The following is an 18,225-nucleotide window of genomic DNA, read 5'->3' as shown; positions in this document are numbered from 1 at the left end:
TCAACTTTTCTGTCCTCTTTGACCTGTGAAGTTGAATCAATCTCCAACTTCTCTTTTTCCTTTAAAAACTTGAACCCTTTGTCAGCTTCATCTCTCAAAAACTTTGACAGATCATTCATTTGCCTTCCAGCCTTCTTGTTCCTATTTATGAAGTCATACAGATTAAGATTGGCCATTCTTTCCAGTTGCTCTTCTGTATACTCACGAAAATCACTTGTTACAACAATTTCTCTCAATTTCCTACTTTCCATAATCACCTTCAAGGACTCAGTAATAGAATCAAAGTAGATTTCTCTTGGAAGATCCACATCAGATTGTGGTCTTGTTGTTCTTTGTTGTGCAGATCTACTTGATTCACCTCTTCCTCCTTGTGGATATCTTCTTGAAAATGGAGGCCTAAAAGGGATAGACTTCTTTGGTTTACTAGGCCCCAAATTAAAAGTTTTGATATAGATGGCCTCTACCATTTCGGTTGGAAGGTTAGCTAATTCAACAACATTCTGTCCTGCTAGTCTTTTAAGATCCAGCAGCATTCTTGCCATACCAGGAGTGTTTGCCAATCCAGCCGGCACAAAGCTTCCATCCACAAAGGTTATAGGGTTATCACTTTCCCTCAAAGCTTTCTCCCATTCAGCCTTTTGTATATAGAAAAGTTCTTTTAAATCTTGTTTCTCCAAGGCACTGAAATCTGCTTCACTCATTCCCCTTTGATCCATCATAACCCTTCTTAGAATATTTATCATTTCCTCATTTTCCCAAGGGACTATGGGTTCATCTTCTGGTTCAGGCTTTACTTCTTTTGGGGTAGGAATTTCAACAGATTTGACTTGTTCCTTTAATTTCTCCCTCATAGTTTGAATTCTTCTCTTCTTTGCTTGAGGTTCATCAGTTGGTTCAGACTGTTTGGTAGAGCTCTCAGTTTGGACCCTCTTTAGTTTTTCTTTCCTTTTCAGTTTGTTGTACTGATCCAACACTGATTCTCTAGATAGGTGCTCAACAATCTCAGGCTTCATACCTCTCTCCAGCAGGTATCCACACATACCTCCATACTTTTTCTTTAAAGCTTCAGTCTTTTCAAGTTTTTCATTTTCTCTTACACACTTCTCAATCACCTTTTCTCTTTCACTGTTATACAGATCTTGAAGTTTATCAAAATTGAAGTGAGATAGATCTTTCTCTGAATAGTTATGCCTTCTGAGGTATTCTCTAAACTTTTGACTCTCCCTGTTTTTCTCTTCCATCTTTTTCTTCAAGTCATCTATTTCCTTATCAAGTCTCTTTTGCAACTGATCATCATCAAGATCAGCCAAAGTTTCAAAACTTATGCCATATCTCCTTAACTTCATAACCAATGGATGACCCTTTTTAGCCTCTCTCATGCTCAATTCAATGTTGGCTCTCTGCTCATTGTCATTTCAACTTGTGGAGATTCAACATTTACAGCTTCTTCTCCTTTCCCTTGATCATCATTGTTTTCTTCAGAATCATCAGTCTCATCATCCTCTTCTATTGATACATTTACTGCATCTATCATTGGCTCATCTGAGGGTGGTTGATCTGGATTTTGTTCAGAACTAGCAGGCACATCAGGAACACATGGAATTTGTTGTCCTGGTTGCAGTGTCTGCAGAGGAATTGCCCTGATTGGGCTAACGTCATTATCACCTTCATCATTAGGAGTCTGAACATAGCATTTGTTCTTTTCATCCCATCTCCCCCTCTTTGTTTTCCTCTCATCATTGCTTTTCTGTTCATCAGACTTCCTCTTTCTTGTATACACTTGTTCAAATCTTTTGGCTCTTTCCATCCTGATTCTGGGGATATTAGCCATCATTTCTTCAACAGATTCACCAGTTGGCCTTTCAGATTCCCTTTCAAGTTCCTTTTGAGGCATTTCTTCATATTCATTTTCAGGTTGGCTATGTGGTTGAAACATTCTAATCACCATTGCTAATGAATTGTCAGCTTCCTCAGTTCTTTTCATCATAATCAGTGTTTCAATTGCTTCTTGATCAGCCACATCATCAATAATTTCTTTTGCAAGTTTGGCTTGTTTGATCAAGATTTCCTGTTCTGCCATTTCTTCAGGAGTTAGGGATTGAGCCAGTATCTCCTTATCCCTTGTTTCTCTCAGAATGTTCTCTTGTTCTCTTAAGGCATCTTCATTAGCAATAACATCATCTTTAAATAATACATCCTTTTCAGGATATGCCTTAACATGCTCTTCTTCTGTCACCTTCTCTTTGCCTTTATCCATCCTCTTAGGCCTTTCTTCCTCTTCTTCATCAGATTGTCTATAGTCATCAATCTCTTTCTCAAGTGCTTCTAACTCAGGATCATACTCTGTCCTCTTGGAGCTTTCTGGTTGTTCAGTTTGAGTGATGGGCTCCTCAGCAGCAGTATTCCCTTCATTCAACACTTCAGTCTCAACTCCAGTTTGCATGTCAGTTAAGACATCAGTAGCTATATCAGTAGCAGCTACATTCTCTTCAACATTTAACTTTTCAACCCTATTCTTTGTCTCAACATTCTCTCTATCCCTCTCCACATTTACTGTTTCATCATTGTAATCATAATCTTGTTCTCCCACATCTGATCTATCACCTTCATACTCATCATCCACAGCTCTCCTCTCCATCATCATAAACATTCATAATCAGTTTTAAACTGTCTGCAGTCTCCACAACTGTTACAGTTTCTTCAACATTTACACCAGAGACAGTTGGCATATTCTCATTCTCCCTCTGTTTTGGGGCAGCTGAGGTCTTCTCAACCTCCTGCTTCAGGGACTTTATTTTCAATTCAGCTCTTACCAACTTCTCTATTAACATTACATTTTCATTAGTCACCTCCTCATTTCTTTTCTTCAATTCAGCATTTTCTAACATTAATTCCAGATTTCTTTGGAATAATTCTGTGTAAGTGAGTGGCGTTATAGGTGGTGATGTGGAAAATGGTTCATGTTCATGTTGTTCTTGGTTTGTGAGTGGGTTTGGAATATGGATAGTGGTGGTGACTGTGGATGAGGTGGGCTTGGGATGAATGGATCAGAATGAGTTAGGTTATGAGTTGGTGGTGTTGTGGTGGTGGTGGGGATGTATGGGTTGATGTTTCAGGTTGGTTTATGGTTAGGATTTGAGGTGGGGTTTGAGTGGTTTGATGTGGTGGAGTTTGTGGTAGTGAAGGTATAATGGGTTGGTCAATGTGTGGTGGTGACTGTGGTGGTGCTGGAATAGGTTGTTCTGCTTGCTCAAGTTGCTCCCCCTGATCAGGTGCACCAATATCCACAGCTACTCCAGCTCCTCCTTCATCTCCATCAATATTATCATCTCCATTATCAGAACTATCATCATCACTCTCACCATCATCTTCTTCTTCCTCCTCTGAGCTTAACTCAGGCACTGGCATCACATTCAAGTCATGGTCCAACAACCATGGCAAGATCTCAAATGAAACATTTGAGTTATACATATTAGAAACACCTGGATTTTTGATTCTTCTGTATGTGTCAGGGTTTTGTAGTAGGTGTGTAATCCCAACAGTGGGTAGATCTTGGAGTTCCCTATTGAAGATTATCTGTAAGAACCTTGGATATTGTAAGAATCTGTTCTTTTCTGCCTTCTTCAAGTTTCCTACTAATCCTTCAAAGATCTTCTTAGAAAAATTGAAGGGTAGATCATACATAATTCCAACCGTGGCATTTGCCAAATCATGACTCATCAAGGTCCATGATCCCTTCCTTGGGGCAAATCCATGTATCACATGATGGATAATAAACCTATACAACATTGGGAACATTCCCTTTTGAAACTGACCATCATGTATAGTTCCTTGATACCCCATTGTTTGCTCAAATATCCTCATCAAGTGAGGTGTGCTGAAGTTTATTGAATTATGATCATCATCATTCAACCGCAAGCATCTTCTTATCATTCTCTCGGTTATGTGTATTTCTCTACTTGCAATGGTCGCTTCAATTCTCTTTCCATTTATGTCATCAACGAGTTCTGCAGATCTCCAGAAATCCAAAGAATGATTTCTGTAGATAACAGGCAATTCAGTGAACGCAAAGCTGACATTTGACCGAGCCATCCATGTTATCATCCTCGCCATCGGCTCATTGTCAGGTGTGACTTGTAATAGTGCACACATGTTATGTTTTGGTTCGAAGACATATTTGGGTTCTTCTTCTTCTTCTGCCATATCTGAACAACACAATCAAACATATTCAAAGTGAAATTAGTCATAAAGTTCAGTACTTTAAGTAATTTCAAGGTATAAAAATGAAGAAGAAAGAGAGAAAAATCATCAAGAACCTGTTCTTCGACAAGTTTATAACCTAAACACACAAACAGAGTATTAGTAATCAAATACATAATCAAAGCCCATTATATTCTAATCGTGATCAGAAAACACATTATTGTTGCTTACCGAGTCAGAATTAGAGGGCTAAATCAAGTTAGGGTTTGGATTAAAGTTGAACGCGATAAGTCGGTTTAGGTTTCTTTGCGAGTAAGCAGTTGCAGTGGAAGGAGAGAGAGGGAAAAGTAATGTTGAAAATTTTTCCTAACTCCCTCTTATATACCTTTTGAAAGTGGGTTTTAAATGCTTTTTGTCGTTTAGTGAGTTATTAGCTGTCACACAGTAACATTATCCACTTGATATATTAAAACATTTCTTTACCCTTTTAGAAAATCTTACTCGGAAAGTTTTAATATATCCAAAGTCTACTCGGTATACTTCCACTTACACAAATCTTACCCAGTTAAATAAAAACATCAAACCTTGTTTGATCAAGCTAAGTAATTTAAAGTCAACACACCATGAAGAAAGCTTACCCAAAATACTAGATTTCTTGAGAAATTAATCACAAGGCATATAATCAAGTATGAAATATCAAATAATCATTCTTACTAGGAATCAATTAAGATCCTCATATAAATTTCTTGAATTCAAATTAAAAGACCTGGTCTAGCGTAAACCCTAATGAAATAAGAATCATAATCAATCAAACATACTTAAAAACATATTCAATCTAGCATACTTGGAAACATAGTGTGCTCTAGCAACCTTTCTGATGTATAGTGTGCCCGAACAACATTCTTATGCAAAGTATACCTGAATAACCTTCCAATAGTACAAAGTGTGCCCGGAAAAGGACTTCTAGCATACAGTGTACTCGGAAAGTCAAGTTTTGAAATTACCAAGTATAATAAGAGAACAAAAGTATACCCGAAATATAAAGTGTGCCCGGAAAACAAAGTTTTCCCGAAAACACTTGTAATTTCAAATAAAACATAAATACAAATATCTCAGAGCATGCTAGGAATGAAATTTAAACATATAAAATTTAAATGTGCTATAATCTAAAATTTTAAAGAGCTTGCCCAAAAATCCTATGTTAGCACTAAGTTTACTAGGATACACATATTCAACCATCAGGTATGCCCAAGCTAAACAGTTTAGTCTACCCGAGAGACTTCAATATATCAAATCATACCCGAAAATGACAAACTTGGACAGTAATATCTAAGTGTGCCCGGAAAGATTAACAAACCTTTCCTTACAGCATATTCACACAAATCACAAAGCTTACTCGATGTACTAACCTAAGTTCACAGAGTTAGCTTGGAATAACAATCAACATATAAAATGTAAAGCTTGCTCGAAACAAGAGTTTCTTGTTGAAAACTAGCTATATCACATAATCATCTCAAGACTTCAAGCTTGCTCGGGAAATGAGTACAACAGTGTACTCTACCCGGAAAGTGTAAACACTTCAAAGCATGCCCGAAAATCATAAACTTAGTCAAAAATGACCAAGCTTGCCCGAAAAGGTCATAAAGCATCAAACCTTACCTGAAATTACATACTCAAACATATTCAACTGTTTTGTGCCCGAAAAGGTTATAAAGCATTAAACCTTACCCGAACTTACATATTCAACCTATTAAAGGCAAAATGCAACACTTTTTGACTCAAACCACTTTGTCAAAATATATTTTTCATTACAGATCATAGTTTAAGAGCAAATGGTGCATTTAGAGATCAAATTTCAGTTGTATTTCACTTCAAAACAGTTTGTTCCATTTTCTGAAAAGATCTCAAGAATGGGATCATATTGACTAAGTAGCTTTCTCATTACTTCATTCTCAGCATTATTATGACAACATAGATAGGTTAACAACAGGTATAAACTTAGCATGAATTTTATTTCTTTGGTGATATGATTAAGGTTCATTTAGAAGCATAATGCATTAATGGTCAACACTGTGCTATGATGCCTCATATCTCTTCTCAAAGCTTATTTGGATTTCCCCAGATCAACCCAATTTGACTCCAACCTCCTGTATTTGGTCAAAAACTTGTTTTTTTTGTATGACAGAACTTATTTGATCTTTTTGTATTTTTTGAGATTCAAACATATATAGAGGTTGAACGTTGGACTTACTGTTAAATAACAAACCTTAATATCTCTTCATTGTCAGGTAAATGGCTATCCTGTTTGACTACAAGTGGTCACAGGACCAAACATACATGTGAATATATGTCCTTTCAAAGTCAGAGCTATTGACATAGTTTTAAGTGAAGGAATAAGAAACAAGTTATAATTTCCCCAAATGCATTCAGTTTTCAGGTCAATGGCTATCCTTTGAATCTGTAGAGATTTTACGACCAAACATACACAAGTGTATGTCCTTCCAACTGGGCAAATGACATAGTTTTCAGCAAAAATAACTACTTGAGTCTTTTCTTAAAAAAATCCCTCTTTTAAGCTTCTTTAAAGCTTGAACTGAATAATCTTATCATATCTCAACACCATTAAACAATTTGCTCATGTTTTGATCAAAATAAAGTAATTATGCAAAATTCATTAGAAAATTCATTTTATCACTTAATCTTGACATAAGACTCATTTTGGTACAAACAGTTGTAACATATTCAAATCTTAATCAAACATAATATCATCAAGACAAGCAGACAATACTAGCATTCAAGGTCTAGCCTATCTTAATAACATCAAATGATCAGATAATACACATAATCAAGCAATTTAGCAGTGATCTCAGATAAGCATACTAACAGGCAGTTCAACACAAAGGAACTCATCTCAACATCACATTCACACATCAGCTGATAAACATGCATAAACTTTAATCATATCAAACTTTTGCACTCAAAAACAGTTAAAGCACATATCAGTCAACATATCAGGAAACATAATCAACATCATACTCAAGTAACATAATCAAGCATAATCACTGAACATTCATTATAACCTCTAACAAAAATAATCAATTATCACATAGAGGCACATAACTAGGCACACATCCTTAATCAGATTTCATCATAGTTGGTCATTCCCAGGGCTTTCAGAAGAAAGTTGAACCTGGTTCTATCAAGTGGTTTGGTGAATAGGTCAGCCAAATTGTCACTTGTATCAACTCTTTGCATTTCAATCAAACCTTTTTCACTACAATCTATGATGAAGTGATGTCTGATTTCAATGTGCTTAGTTTTAGAATGTTGAACTGGATTCTTAACAGTGAAATATGCAGCAGTATTGTCAATAAGAATAGGGGTGTTCAGAAAATTCAAACCATAGTCCAGCATCTGATTTTGAATCCATAGAACTTGTGCACAGCAGGCAGATGCAGCAACATATTTAGCTTCTGCAGTAGAGATTGAGACAGTAGTCTGCTTTTTGCATTGCCATGATACTAGCCTTTCACCCAAAAATTGATATCCTTCTGAGGTTGACTTTCTGCTCATGTTACAGCCATCATAATCACTGTCTGTATATGCAATCAAGTCAAAGAATTTGTTCTTTTGGGGTACCAAATTCCTAAGTCAGGTCTTCCCTTCAAGTATCTGAATATTCTTTTAACAGCATTCATGTGTGAGACTTTAGGACTTGACTGGAATCTTGCACACACACATACAGCAAACATGATATCTGGTGTTGTTGCAGTCAGATACATCAGAGATCCAATTTTGGCTCTATATTCATGTTCATCCACAGGCTCCCCATTTTCATCAGCAATCATCTTTTCTTTGGTGTCCATTGGAGTTGAAGCAGTTTTGTACTCATGACAGTTGAACTTGGTCAAAATGTCATGCACATACTTATTTTGGTGAATGAAGATCCCTTCAGCTTTTTGTTGAACTTGCAATCCAAGAAAGAAGTTCATTTCTCCCATAGAACTCATGCTGTATTTGGACTTCATTACCCCTTCAAACTCCATGCACATTTGTTCATTTGTAGATCCAAAGATGATGTCATCCACATACACTTGTAACAGAAGTAAGTCTGATCCCTTTCTTTTGTAGAAGAGTGTCTTATCAATGGCTCCCCTTTTAAAACCATTTTCAAGTAGATGATTTGACTGCTCATTATACCATGCTCTAGGAGCCTGATGCAATCCATAAAGGGCTTTGTTTAGTTTGTACACCCTATTTGGATACATTGGATCCTCAAAACCTGGAGGTTGAGCAACATACACCTCTTCATCAATCTTTCCATTTAGGAATGTAGACTTAACATCAAGCTAGAACACCTTAATATTCTTTGAGGTAGCATATGCAAGAAAAATCCTGATAGCTTCAAGTCTTGCAACAGGTGTAAAGACTTCCTCAAAGTCTATTCCTTCTTCTTGAAGACATCCCAGGGCTACAAGTCTAGCTTTGTTCTTAATCACCAAACCCCTTTCATCCCTCTTGTTTCTAAAAACCCATTTGGTTCCTATTGCATATCTGTCTTTTGGCCTATCAACAAGATCCCACACATGTAGGCCTCTGAACTGTGCTAGTTCCTCTTGCATTGCTTCCACCCAACTATTGTCTTTTAGTGATTGAGCAATGTTCTTTGGATCTATTTGGGATAGAAAGCAAGAGTAAAGACAGATGTTTGCAATTTCAGAATGACTTCTTGTAACTCTTTCATGCAAATCTCCAATGATGTTTTCAGAAGGATGATTCTTTTCCACATAAGGAGTTTGAACAATCATATCTGTAGACATAGTTGTGTCAAGATTTGTTTCATTGAGATCTGATTCTTCAATGATCAAATCAGTTTCTGCATCATGAAATTCTGGTGCTTCATCATTATGATATCCTGAAGTAGATGCACCATTGTTTTCTAAATTCAATCATTGAAATAGATCTTGAAATCTTGTTGTAGATGCAGCTTCTTCTTCACTTGCTAGGTTACTTGTGTCACCCTCATTTTGAACTTGATCATTCTATACATCTTGATTATCTTGATTGTTCTCAGTATGATCATGTTCAAGATTGTGATTGTTTTCTTGATCCTGTTCACCAATGTCACATGAGGAACTCTTTACAAAAGTATACTCCTTTTATTTTCTATCAACCTTCTTCCATAATTCTTCTAAGTCCAGTGGTTTCTTCTTTTTCTCTTCAATTTCACTGGTCTTGTAAAATGAGTCATCAAAGTCTTCAGGATAAATCTTGAAAGACCTTATTAACTTTTCATGATCAAACAGCCATGCTGCACCATCAACTGTATTGAATTGATTCTCATTAAAGATGATGTCAGATGATTCTATAACACTCAAATGGTCTTTCACATATACTCTGTAAGCTTTTGAGTGTGTAGAATATCCAACAAAGAAAGAATCTAGAGATTTTGTTTGAAACTTGTTCAAATAGTCCCTTGTGTTCAGGAGAAAACATTTGCATCCAAAGGGCTTGAAAAACTTAATGTAAGGCTTTCTGTTGTGAAATATTTCATATGGAGTTTTATTATGACTTTTGTTGACAAGTACCCTGTTCTGAACATAGCAGGCTGTATTTATGGCTTCAGCCCAGAAAGTGACAGGTAGATTAGCATCTGCTAACATGGTTCTTACAGCTTCAATTAAAGTTCTATTCCTTCTTTCTGCAACACCATTTTGTTTAGGAGTTCTAGGAGCTGAGAATTGTTGTTGTATTCCTTTTGCTTCACATAATTCTTGCATAACTCCATTCTTGAACTCAGTGCCATTGTCACTTCTCATCATTTTGACTTTCTTATTCAACCTGTTCTCAATCATTGTTACACAACCTTTAATCGACTCTGCAGTCTCATCCTTGGTACTTAGGAAATAAACCCAAGTGTATCTTGAATAGTCATCAATGATCATAAGACAATATCTTTTCTTCCCTATACTTGGTACACTCACAGGACCAAAGAGATCCATGTGAAGTAATTCAAGTACTTGATCAATTGAGTTGATGTGTTTTGGCTTATGAGTAGATTTGTGTTGTTTTCCCTTTTGGCATGAACTACAATGATCTTCCAACTTGAATTCTCTTGTAGGTAAGCCAATGACATGCTCACCTTTGACAAGTCTATTTATGTTCTTCAAGTTCACATGACATAGTTTCCTATGCCACAATTTTGATTCATTTTCAGTGGCTTTGGAAACAAAACATGCACCTCCTCTTGAAACAGCTTCTTTCATATTCAATTCATACAAATTGCCATTTCTTGGTGCCATCATCATAATCATTTCAGGTGGAATCACAAACTCAGGTTTTAAGATGAAACAGTGTGAATCATCAAAACTGACTTTGTATCCCTTATCACACATTTGTGATATACTCAGTAGATTGTACTGAAGACCTTCAACATGAAACACATTATCAAATGAAACTTTTCCATTTGTTAAGATTCCTTTTCCAACAATCTTTCCACCATTTTCATCACTCCCAAAAGCTACAGGACCTTCATACTTTTCTTCATAATTGACAAGAGACCTCTTGTCACAAGTCATGTGCCTAGAACAACCACTATCCATGTACCATATGTCATTCAGAGGAGTGGACTGTTCCTGCACATAAGAAAAAGTTTGATTAGTTGAGTGATGAAGTGCAAGCCTTATCAACTTGCAACTCATCAGATTCAGTTTCAGACACAACTTGGGAAGTGAGTGTTGTTGGTTCAGGATCTTCATGAGTGAGTTCTAGATTGTCTGAATTGTCTGTTTCATAACCACACTCTCTTGGGGTTTTGACTAGTGAGGTTGAGTTCTGGTGCTCAGCTGAGTCAATGGCATACTCTTTTATCACATAGTCCTTCTTTTCACAGTAGTCTCTCACATCAGGAACTTTCTCTATCTTTGTTTTTGTTTTAGGTTTCCAAAGAAAACCTTGTGTTTCATATCCATGCTTTAACAGAAACTTTTCATCACCAGTGAGTTCTGTTGGTTTCTTTCTAGGATATGCATCTTTTCTTCTTGTATTCTCACTGCTTGATGATCCTTGAGAACTATCAGAATTGACAGATTGAGTATCCCTTTTTGGGATTATTCTCAAGGGTTGAGAGCCCTTTTTAACATTTTTCACATGCTTCACTGGAGATTTACCCCTTTTAACAGGTTTGTCCACATGTTTCTTGGCTTTCATTGAATGCCTTTGGCTCTCATTTTCCAGAACTTCCTCTTCACAAACCTTTCCCATACCCAAGTATTTTTCATACTTAATTTTGTAGGCCACAAAGTCTTGTCCATACTTTGTTTCATTTGGGACATGAAAAGGCTTGAATTTGAGTCTTTCATTTCAGGAGTCTGTATGATGACCATATTCATCACACTTCTTGCACCAAACCTTTCCTTTGAATATTTCATGTTCTTTTGGTTTCTTGAATCTTTCACTTGGTCTTGGTGAATCAACTCCAATTGTCTTTTTAGATTTTAAATCATCAAAATCAATTGAGAAGGGAACAAATTCAGCTATCCTTATGTCACTTCTTTCTACTTTCCCTTTAACAAAGACAATTTCCCTTAAACTTAAAGGTTCCTCCTCTATGTTTTCCCTTTGTCTTGATTTTCTCTTTTCATATTCCTCCATTGTTTCTACTTCTCCAATGTCAAAGTCTTCAACACTTGAGAAAATAGGGTAAACAGGAATAAAATTTTCACTTGCAACTGTTTCAACTTCTTTTACCTTTTTGTTCTGTTTAATTCTTTTCAACAGAGCTTTGCTTGGAGGTCTCACAGCATTATAACTTGGTTTTAATCCTTCACAAATATCAAATGACACATGTCCTCTCTTGGTTATTTCATTTTGTTTCTTCATTCTTGATGTGACAGGTGGATACTTTGGAAGTTTGTTAATGGATTCTGGCTTCTTGAATCTTCTTCCTCTTTCAGCAGCTTTAATTTCCTCTTCAGTAATTTGATCACTCAAATCACTCAAGTCATCTTGATTTTAATCAATTGACTCAAGGTCATCTTCAGAGAGTTGAACTCCAATTGACTTTTCTTCTTTCAACTCTTTCTTCACAACAAACTCTCCTTCTTTACTCACCTCAACATTCTTGTATAAATCCACAAGTTCTTCTTTGTCTTGAAAGACATCTTTGAATTGTTGTAGATATGCATTTCTTTTCTCTTTCTCCACTTTTGGCATAAAGTTGTTGTTGAAAGGTGGTGGTACTGCCTTGTACTTGTCTTCTTCCTTAACTTGGTTTAGAATTCCACAGATGTTTCCAGTGGAGACCAAGTTCTTCAAGAATTCATTGTCAGCATGCAGTTTTATGTTCAGCACCTTCTCTTCTATAATCATTTTCTTCAACCCATCAATTTCAGTGGTGAATCTTTTCTGTGCTCTGTAACTGTTTACACAGTCTTCTTCCAAACTTTTCATTCTTTCTTCCAAACCCAGTTAGTTTTATTAACTAAGTTAATGAACTCCCATGCATATAGTGTCATGTATGCATACATTGAGTCAGTGGTGTCGTTAGTGACCTAAGTGAGAGTAACTAGTTATTGATATCTAGAATAATAAACTTGTCACACATGTTATAATATATGATAGGTTTTAATAAATTTGTCACACATGATATATTACATAACAAGTAACAAAAAGACTAGTACACAACATATGGTTACTAGAAAATGTTTATAATAGAATGTAACATGTCACATGTAATAAAAACTAACATAACCTAAAGTTTAATAAAATTAGTTATGTCTTAATGATTGTGTTAATGATGAGTAAATAACAATTAAGGTTATAACTTTTCTTTTTCTTAGTTTTGGCCATCCATATCACATCACACACACACATTTTATTTTTCTAAAATACTCTCAAAATATCATAATCAAGTTGGGTGATTCTTGGAACAAATAGTGATATAGCATTGATCAAGCAAGTAAGTAAGAATGGTTAATATATATTTTGTTTATGTTTCTTCTATTTGGGATTTGTGGGAATGAGTATCCAAACACATGTAATCATAAGAAATAAAAAGATGATCAAGTTGATGGTTTAAAAGAAATTGTGTGTCTTGTCATGAAAGAAAATATGGAAACCTTTTGTACATAAATATTATTTTATAAATCAGTAAATAATTAAATACATGAGATTTGGTTATAAAAAAATGGTTCCTTGATGATTAAAGATCATAAGGATATAAGAATCATGATTTTTGTGACTTTTGGTTTGAATCTTCTTGTTGACAGATTCTATGTTTTAGATTGTAGATTATGTAATTTGATGATACACTGGTGTTTCTGATTGATTTGTGATACTATGATTAAGTACTTTAAATCTAGTTTTCAAAAATTCAAGAATCATAATTTTTAGAGTTTGTTTGACTAGTTTTTACTAATTTACAAAATCGTGTTGCAATCCTGATTGAAAGAGAAATTTTCTATGCTGTGTTGTAAATTGTATAACTTGAGATTGAAAATAGATATGGGTGTTATTCCACTCCTGGAATGTTATAAATTAAATTAGGAATCCAATCCAATTGGTCTTTCATCAATTGTTCATATATGGAAATTTTAGTAAATATTTACATTATGTTGTGCTGATAAGATAGCTGAAAATAGGTTGCTGTAGTGTATGAATTTTTATGATGTTTGTGAGTGTTGAAATATTACAAGAAAATTTATTTTATTCCTAATACTTGAAAGTATCTGTGGGAATTATTTGGTAAATTATTTGCATGTTTTGACTGGTGTAACGATTCCGGCAAATTCAGGTATACCCTAGCCAGTATATACTATTTATGTGTTATTTAATAATGAATATATGAATTATAATGCGTTTATACGAGTATGTAAGATTCAATTTACGGATTATACTCGATTATACAGTTAATCGTATTGGAAATACGATTAGCCGATTAACGGTTATTGAAGCCCGAACGATCGGGGATTTCATTATAGACGAAATATATAATAATTAGTGATGTTTACGAAGTATTAAAGCTTCGGGATAAGTGAATTAAAGCACAGAAAAAGGATCTCCGATTTAATGGTACGTCGGTACATTAAACGAAACCTTTAATACCAAACCGAGCAAGAGACAATCGATCAAGCCGAAAAAGATGCGCAATTATTAATAATATGATTTTTTAAGTTAATGAAAGTCATGGTTTAAGTTTTTAAAGTTTTTAAATTGGTTCTATATAAATTTCATTTTTAAGCCGAAAAACGACCGTTTTAGCCTCGTTTTAAGCCGAATTAAACATTTAACCGAAAAACGAACTGAACCAGATTATCCAAAACATTATCCGGATTACGAGAATCTGAATATGTGGCTTAAAATGGAGATGTGGGTCCCACCCCACCCTCCAAATGATCCGATCGGACCACCACTCCCCAAACCTCACTTCATTTTCTCTTTTTCACAAACACATTCATCAATCTTTCAACTCTCTCTCCACCTATGAACTAAAAACCGGGTTTTGAAGCAAGAAAAACAAGGTAATGATCGTGTTATGTACGTGTTTATCTTCGTTTCTTGAGTGTTCTTGCAAGAAAATGAGGTTTCCAAGTGAAAAAGGGTGAAAACCCGAGATGGAACCGATTCTTGCATGATCAAGTGATGTATACGGGTTATACAAGGGATCTTGGTCCAAGAAAGGAGTTAAACGAACCAAAAACGAATTTTTACGGTTAAATCTTTGTTTTTATATCATAACCGAAACCATGAAAGAAATGGCTTGATTGTGGGTGTAACTTGCTTGGTGTGGTGTTATTGTTCTTGTAGGTGTTGTATCTAGTTGATAGCAAAGGCTAGAAAGCGAGATTCTTGCGATTTGAAGCTAGAAACTCAAGGTAGTTCGGTTTTTGTGTGATGATTAAGTTTTGGACAGATTGTGACTCGTTTAGAGTTAGGTCATGAAAGTTTACAGAGGTGTTAGATATATGAAAATATGAGTTCTGTGAATTTTTGGTAATTTTTGGACAAAGGATGAATATTTGGTGAATTTAATGCTCGGTTTTGGCCAAAAATGGTGAAAAATAGTTAAATATCATGAAAAATTCTGTAAAATTTCAGATAAGCTTTTTATATCATGTATAAGTCAAACACAAAATTTGAGGTAATTTGGAGAAGTCTAAGTTGGCTTTTCGGTTAAACGAGTTCTTGGGTTTTCTAGCTCGGTTTTAGTGAAAATGGCATTTAAAAAGGGATTTTTGGTTCTGGATAAATTACAGGAGACTATGGAGATGGCAGTGGTCATCCAAGAAAAATTTGGGATTTTTCTAAGATTGTTTGGTATTTACGACATAATTAGTGTTTAAATGGTGTTTAAAAATAGATAAATAAATTTTAAATATAAAAATTAATTCTGGAAATATTTTTATAAAAATCCCCACTGTCAAAAAGTGATTTGTGCAAAATTTCAAGATCCGAGATTAAACGGATATTTATTTGTGCTAAAAAGAAGATAAAAACAAACTTTTAAAGCTTAAAACGCGTAAACCGGTAAAGTTCGCATAAGCGAGCTGACTGGTGTATAAAAACCCTAAAAATGGACTATTTTCATATAACTAAGCTAAACAAGTAAAAATAAATCATTCGAAAATAATTCGGATGATTTGAGTAATTTTTAACCAATTTAACAGTTTCCGGTACGCCAAAGACGGAAACGGGTCCCACGGCCAATCGGGGCGTCTAAACCGAGCTCTAAATTCACAACTTTACTTAAATTATCAATCAACAACTATTTTCGGGTCGTGTGTGACCAAACTCATTTTTGAAACGTAAAAACGGATAACCGTGCTAGGCACGCAAAACGGAAAAACGACTAGTAGTAATTTTGACTAGTGAACCCTAAACGATATCACAATCTGAGTCCTGAGAAGTGTTTCTGGGTTAACATTGCCCCCGGAACGGGTACAGTACTGTGTTAACAGTGTCCCCAGATGTACCGGTTAACACGATTAAAATTATATAAATAGTGAATGTATAGTAACGAATTTAGGGATCGTATTACAGATCCGGATTAATAGCTCACGTACTGTGTTACTGCTTGCGATAAGGTGAGTTTCACGAGCCCCTTTTACTAAACTTTTTTTAAATATTTTCCCGGGGCGGAAAGCATGTTATTATTGAAATGTTTAAGTGCATACTAAACGCATGGATTTGCGTGTATTTATATATGTTTTATTGTACGGGAATCGTACGGAAATGTACTAAGATGGTAATTGTCTGAGTTGCTAACATTCTAAGGCCCCGGAACACGAGTGATTAACTGAAAGCCGGTAGAGTGTGAATAGTACTATTGGTCTGACAAACCCAACTGGTCCGGCATGGATTTGCTGATGTTTCCCTGCCAGTTGCACATGTCTATTTTGTTGTTATATATATTTTGCTATGTAATGTTAGACATAGCGGTTTGGGGCAGGTCCGTGGGCGGGGGATATGCCACGGGGGTTGTGTGTGATAGTCAGAGGTTTCACTTGTGGGCTCAGCATAATTACATCGCTAATATATGATTTATCATAATGAATTGTCAATGTTTATTTAAATCAGTGAAACTCACCAACTATTCGTAGTTGACCCGTTTTCTTTCCATGCTTTCTAGGTACTCCCAAACTGGAATAAGTGCTACCTGCTTGATGATGCGTGTTTTTGTGGAAGCTTAGTGATCATTTTGTATTAATTATGTTAATGTTTGGTAAAACTTATGTGCTATCGCCTAGACAGTAACTAAACTCGGAACAATGTAATATGATGTAAATTAATGTAGTGGTGTTTTCTTTATAAGCAATGCTGTTGATATCAGATGTGTCTGTTGCATCCCGTTTACGTTTCCGCTGTGGTTACGGGGTGTTACAGAACTTGGTATCAGAGCCATTGGTTATAAAGAATTAGGATGTCTTTAAAAGATACCTAAAATATAACCAGTAGCTCAAGTATTATAGGATCTGAATATCAACTAATAATATATAGTGACGAGATCTGGATGAACTTGGAGGGGCAAGTGAGTTATTATGGTCCGGAACATAATAACAGACTTGTCCGCACGAGGGAATTCAGGGGAAGTCACGGGGAACATTAATAGGTAAAATCGGCAACATATGTGTAAGTATATGATAATATTTTTATGTGACAAGGTTGTATAAGTGTGTGTATATTAATTTAATTATGATTTACATTATGGAAGAAACTATATGTTTGCTAACTTGTGTACAGGTAAGGATGTTGAGATCACAAAGTCTGACAGTGGAGGAGGACCCGGTGGAGACCAGTTCCGGGGACTCTAGGAGCTTACGCTTAGCTTCCAGCACTGAGCCTAGTGAGACTAGCCGTAGGAGTGCTAGCCTGTCCGTCCCTACTAGGGTTGCCAGGTCCCCCACCCCACCCGCACCACAGGTCACCCCTACCCCTCCCAGACCCGGTCCCCGCCTCACGGCGCGTATCAGTGCCCCTTATGTTCCACCTACCTTTACCCCACCCAGACCCACTTACAACAGGGGCGAGTCCTCCCGCCTCCAGCCTGAGCCTGTGCCTCCACCCGTGTGGGGTACCCCTAGGCCGGAGAGGGATGAGCGTCCCTCCTCCAGGCTGCATGGCTTCGAGTGCTCCATGAGCAGGTGGTTGATCACACCGTCGCTTTGACGGTGGGTATTCAGAGGAGGAATCACTTGGCGGACTGCGTACTGGACAGCCAGTACGCGATTGGCCAGCTGAGGAGGGAGGGTGCATACTCCCAGTGGATGATTGACCGGATGGAGACACGGATCCGGGGTTTGATGGCGGTGTTAGTGGTGATGGTGGCAGTGATGGTGTGGTTGGTATACCACCATGTTTAGTCATGTTAGGGTGGTAGTAGTCAAGGTCCACTTTTTGATACTCTGTGTAAGCAGTCAGTGGCGATGCTAACATAGAGTGAATCTTGGGTAGTTATAGTACAGCCACTAGCCCATAGGGGGTCTCTTTTTGGGAATATCATTGTAGATACTTTTGGTGTATCATTCA

Source organism: Bidens hawaiensis, unplaced genomic scaffold (assembly GCF_021521415.1).
Source record: "Bidens hawaiensis isolate Kalapana, Puna unplaced genomic scaffold, B.hawaiensis_p1.1 tig00044202_1, whole genome shotgun sequence".
NCBI classification, from domain to species: domain Eukaryota; kingdom Viridiplantae; phylum Streptophyta; class Magnoliopsida; order Asterales; family Asteraceae; genus Bidens; species Bidens hawaiensis.
This window is presented reverse-complemented; position numbering follows the sequence as displayed.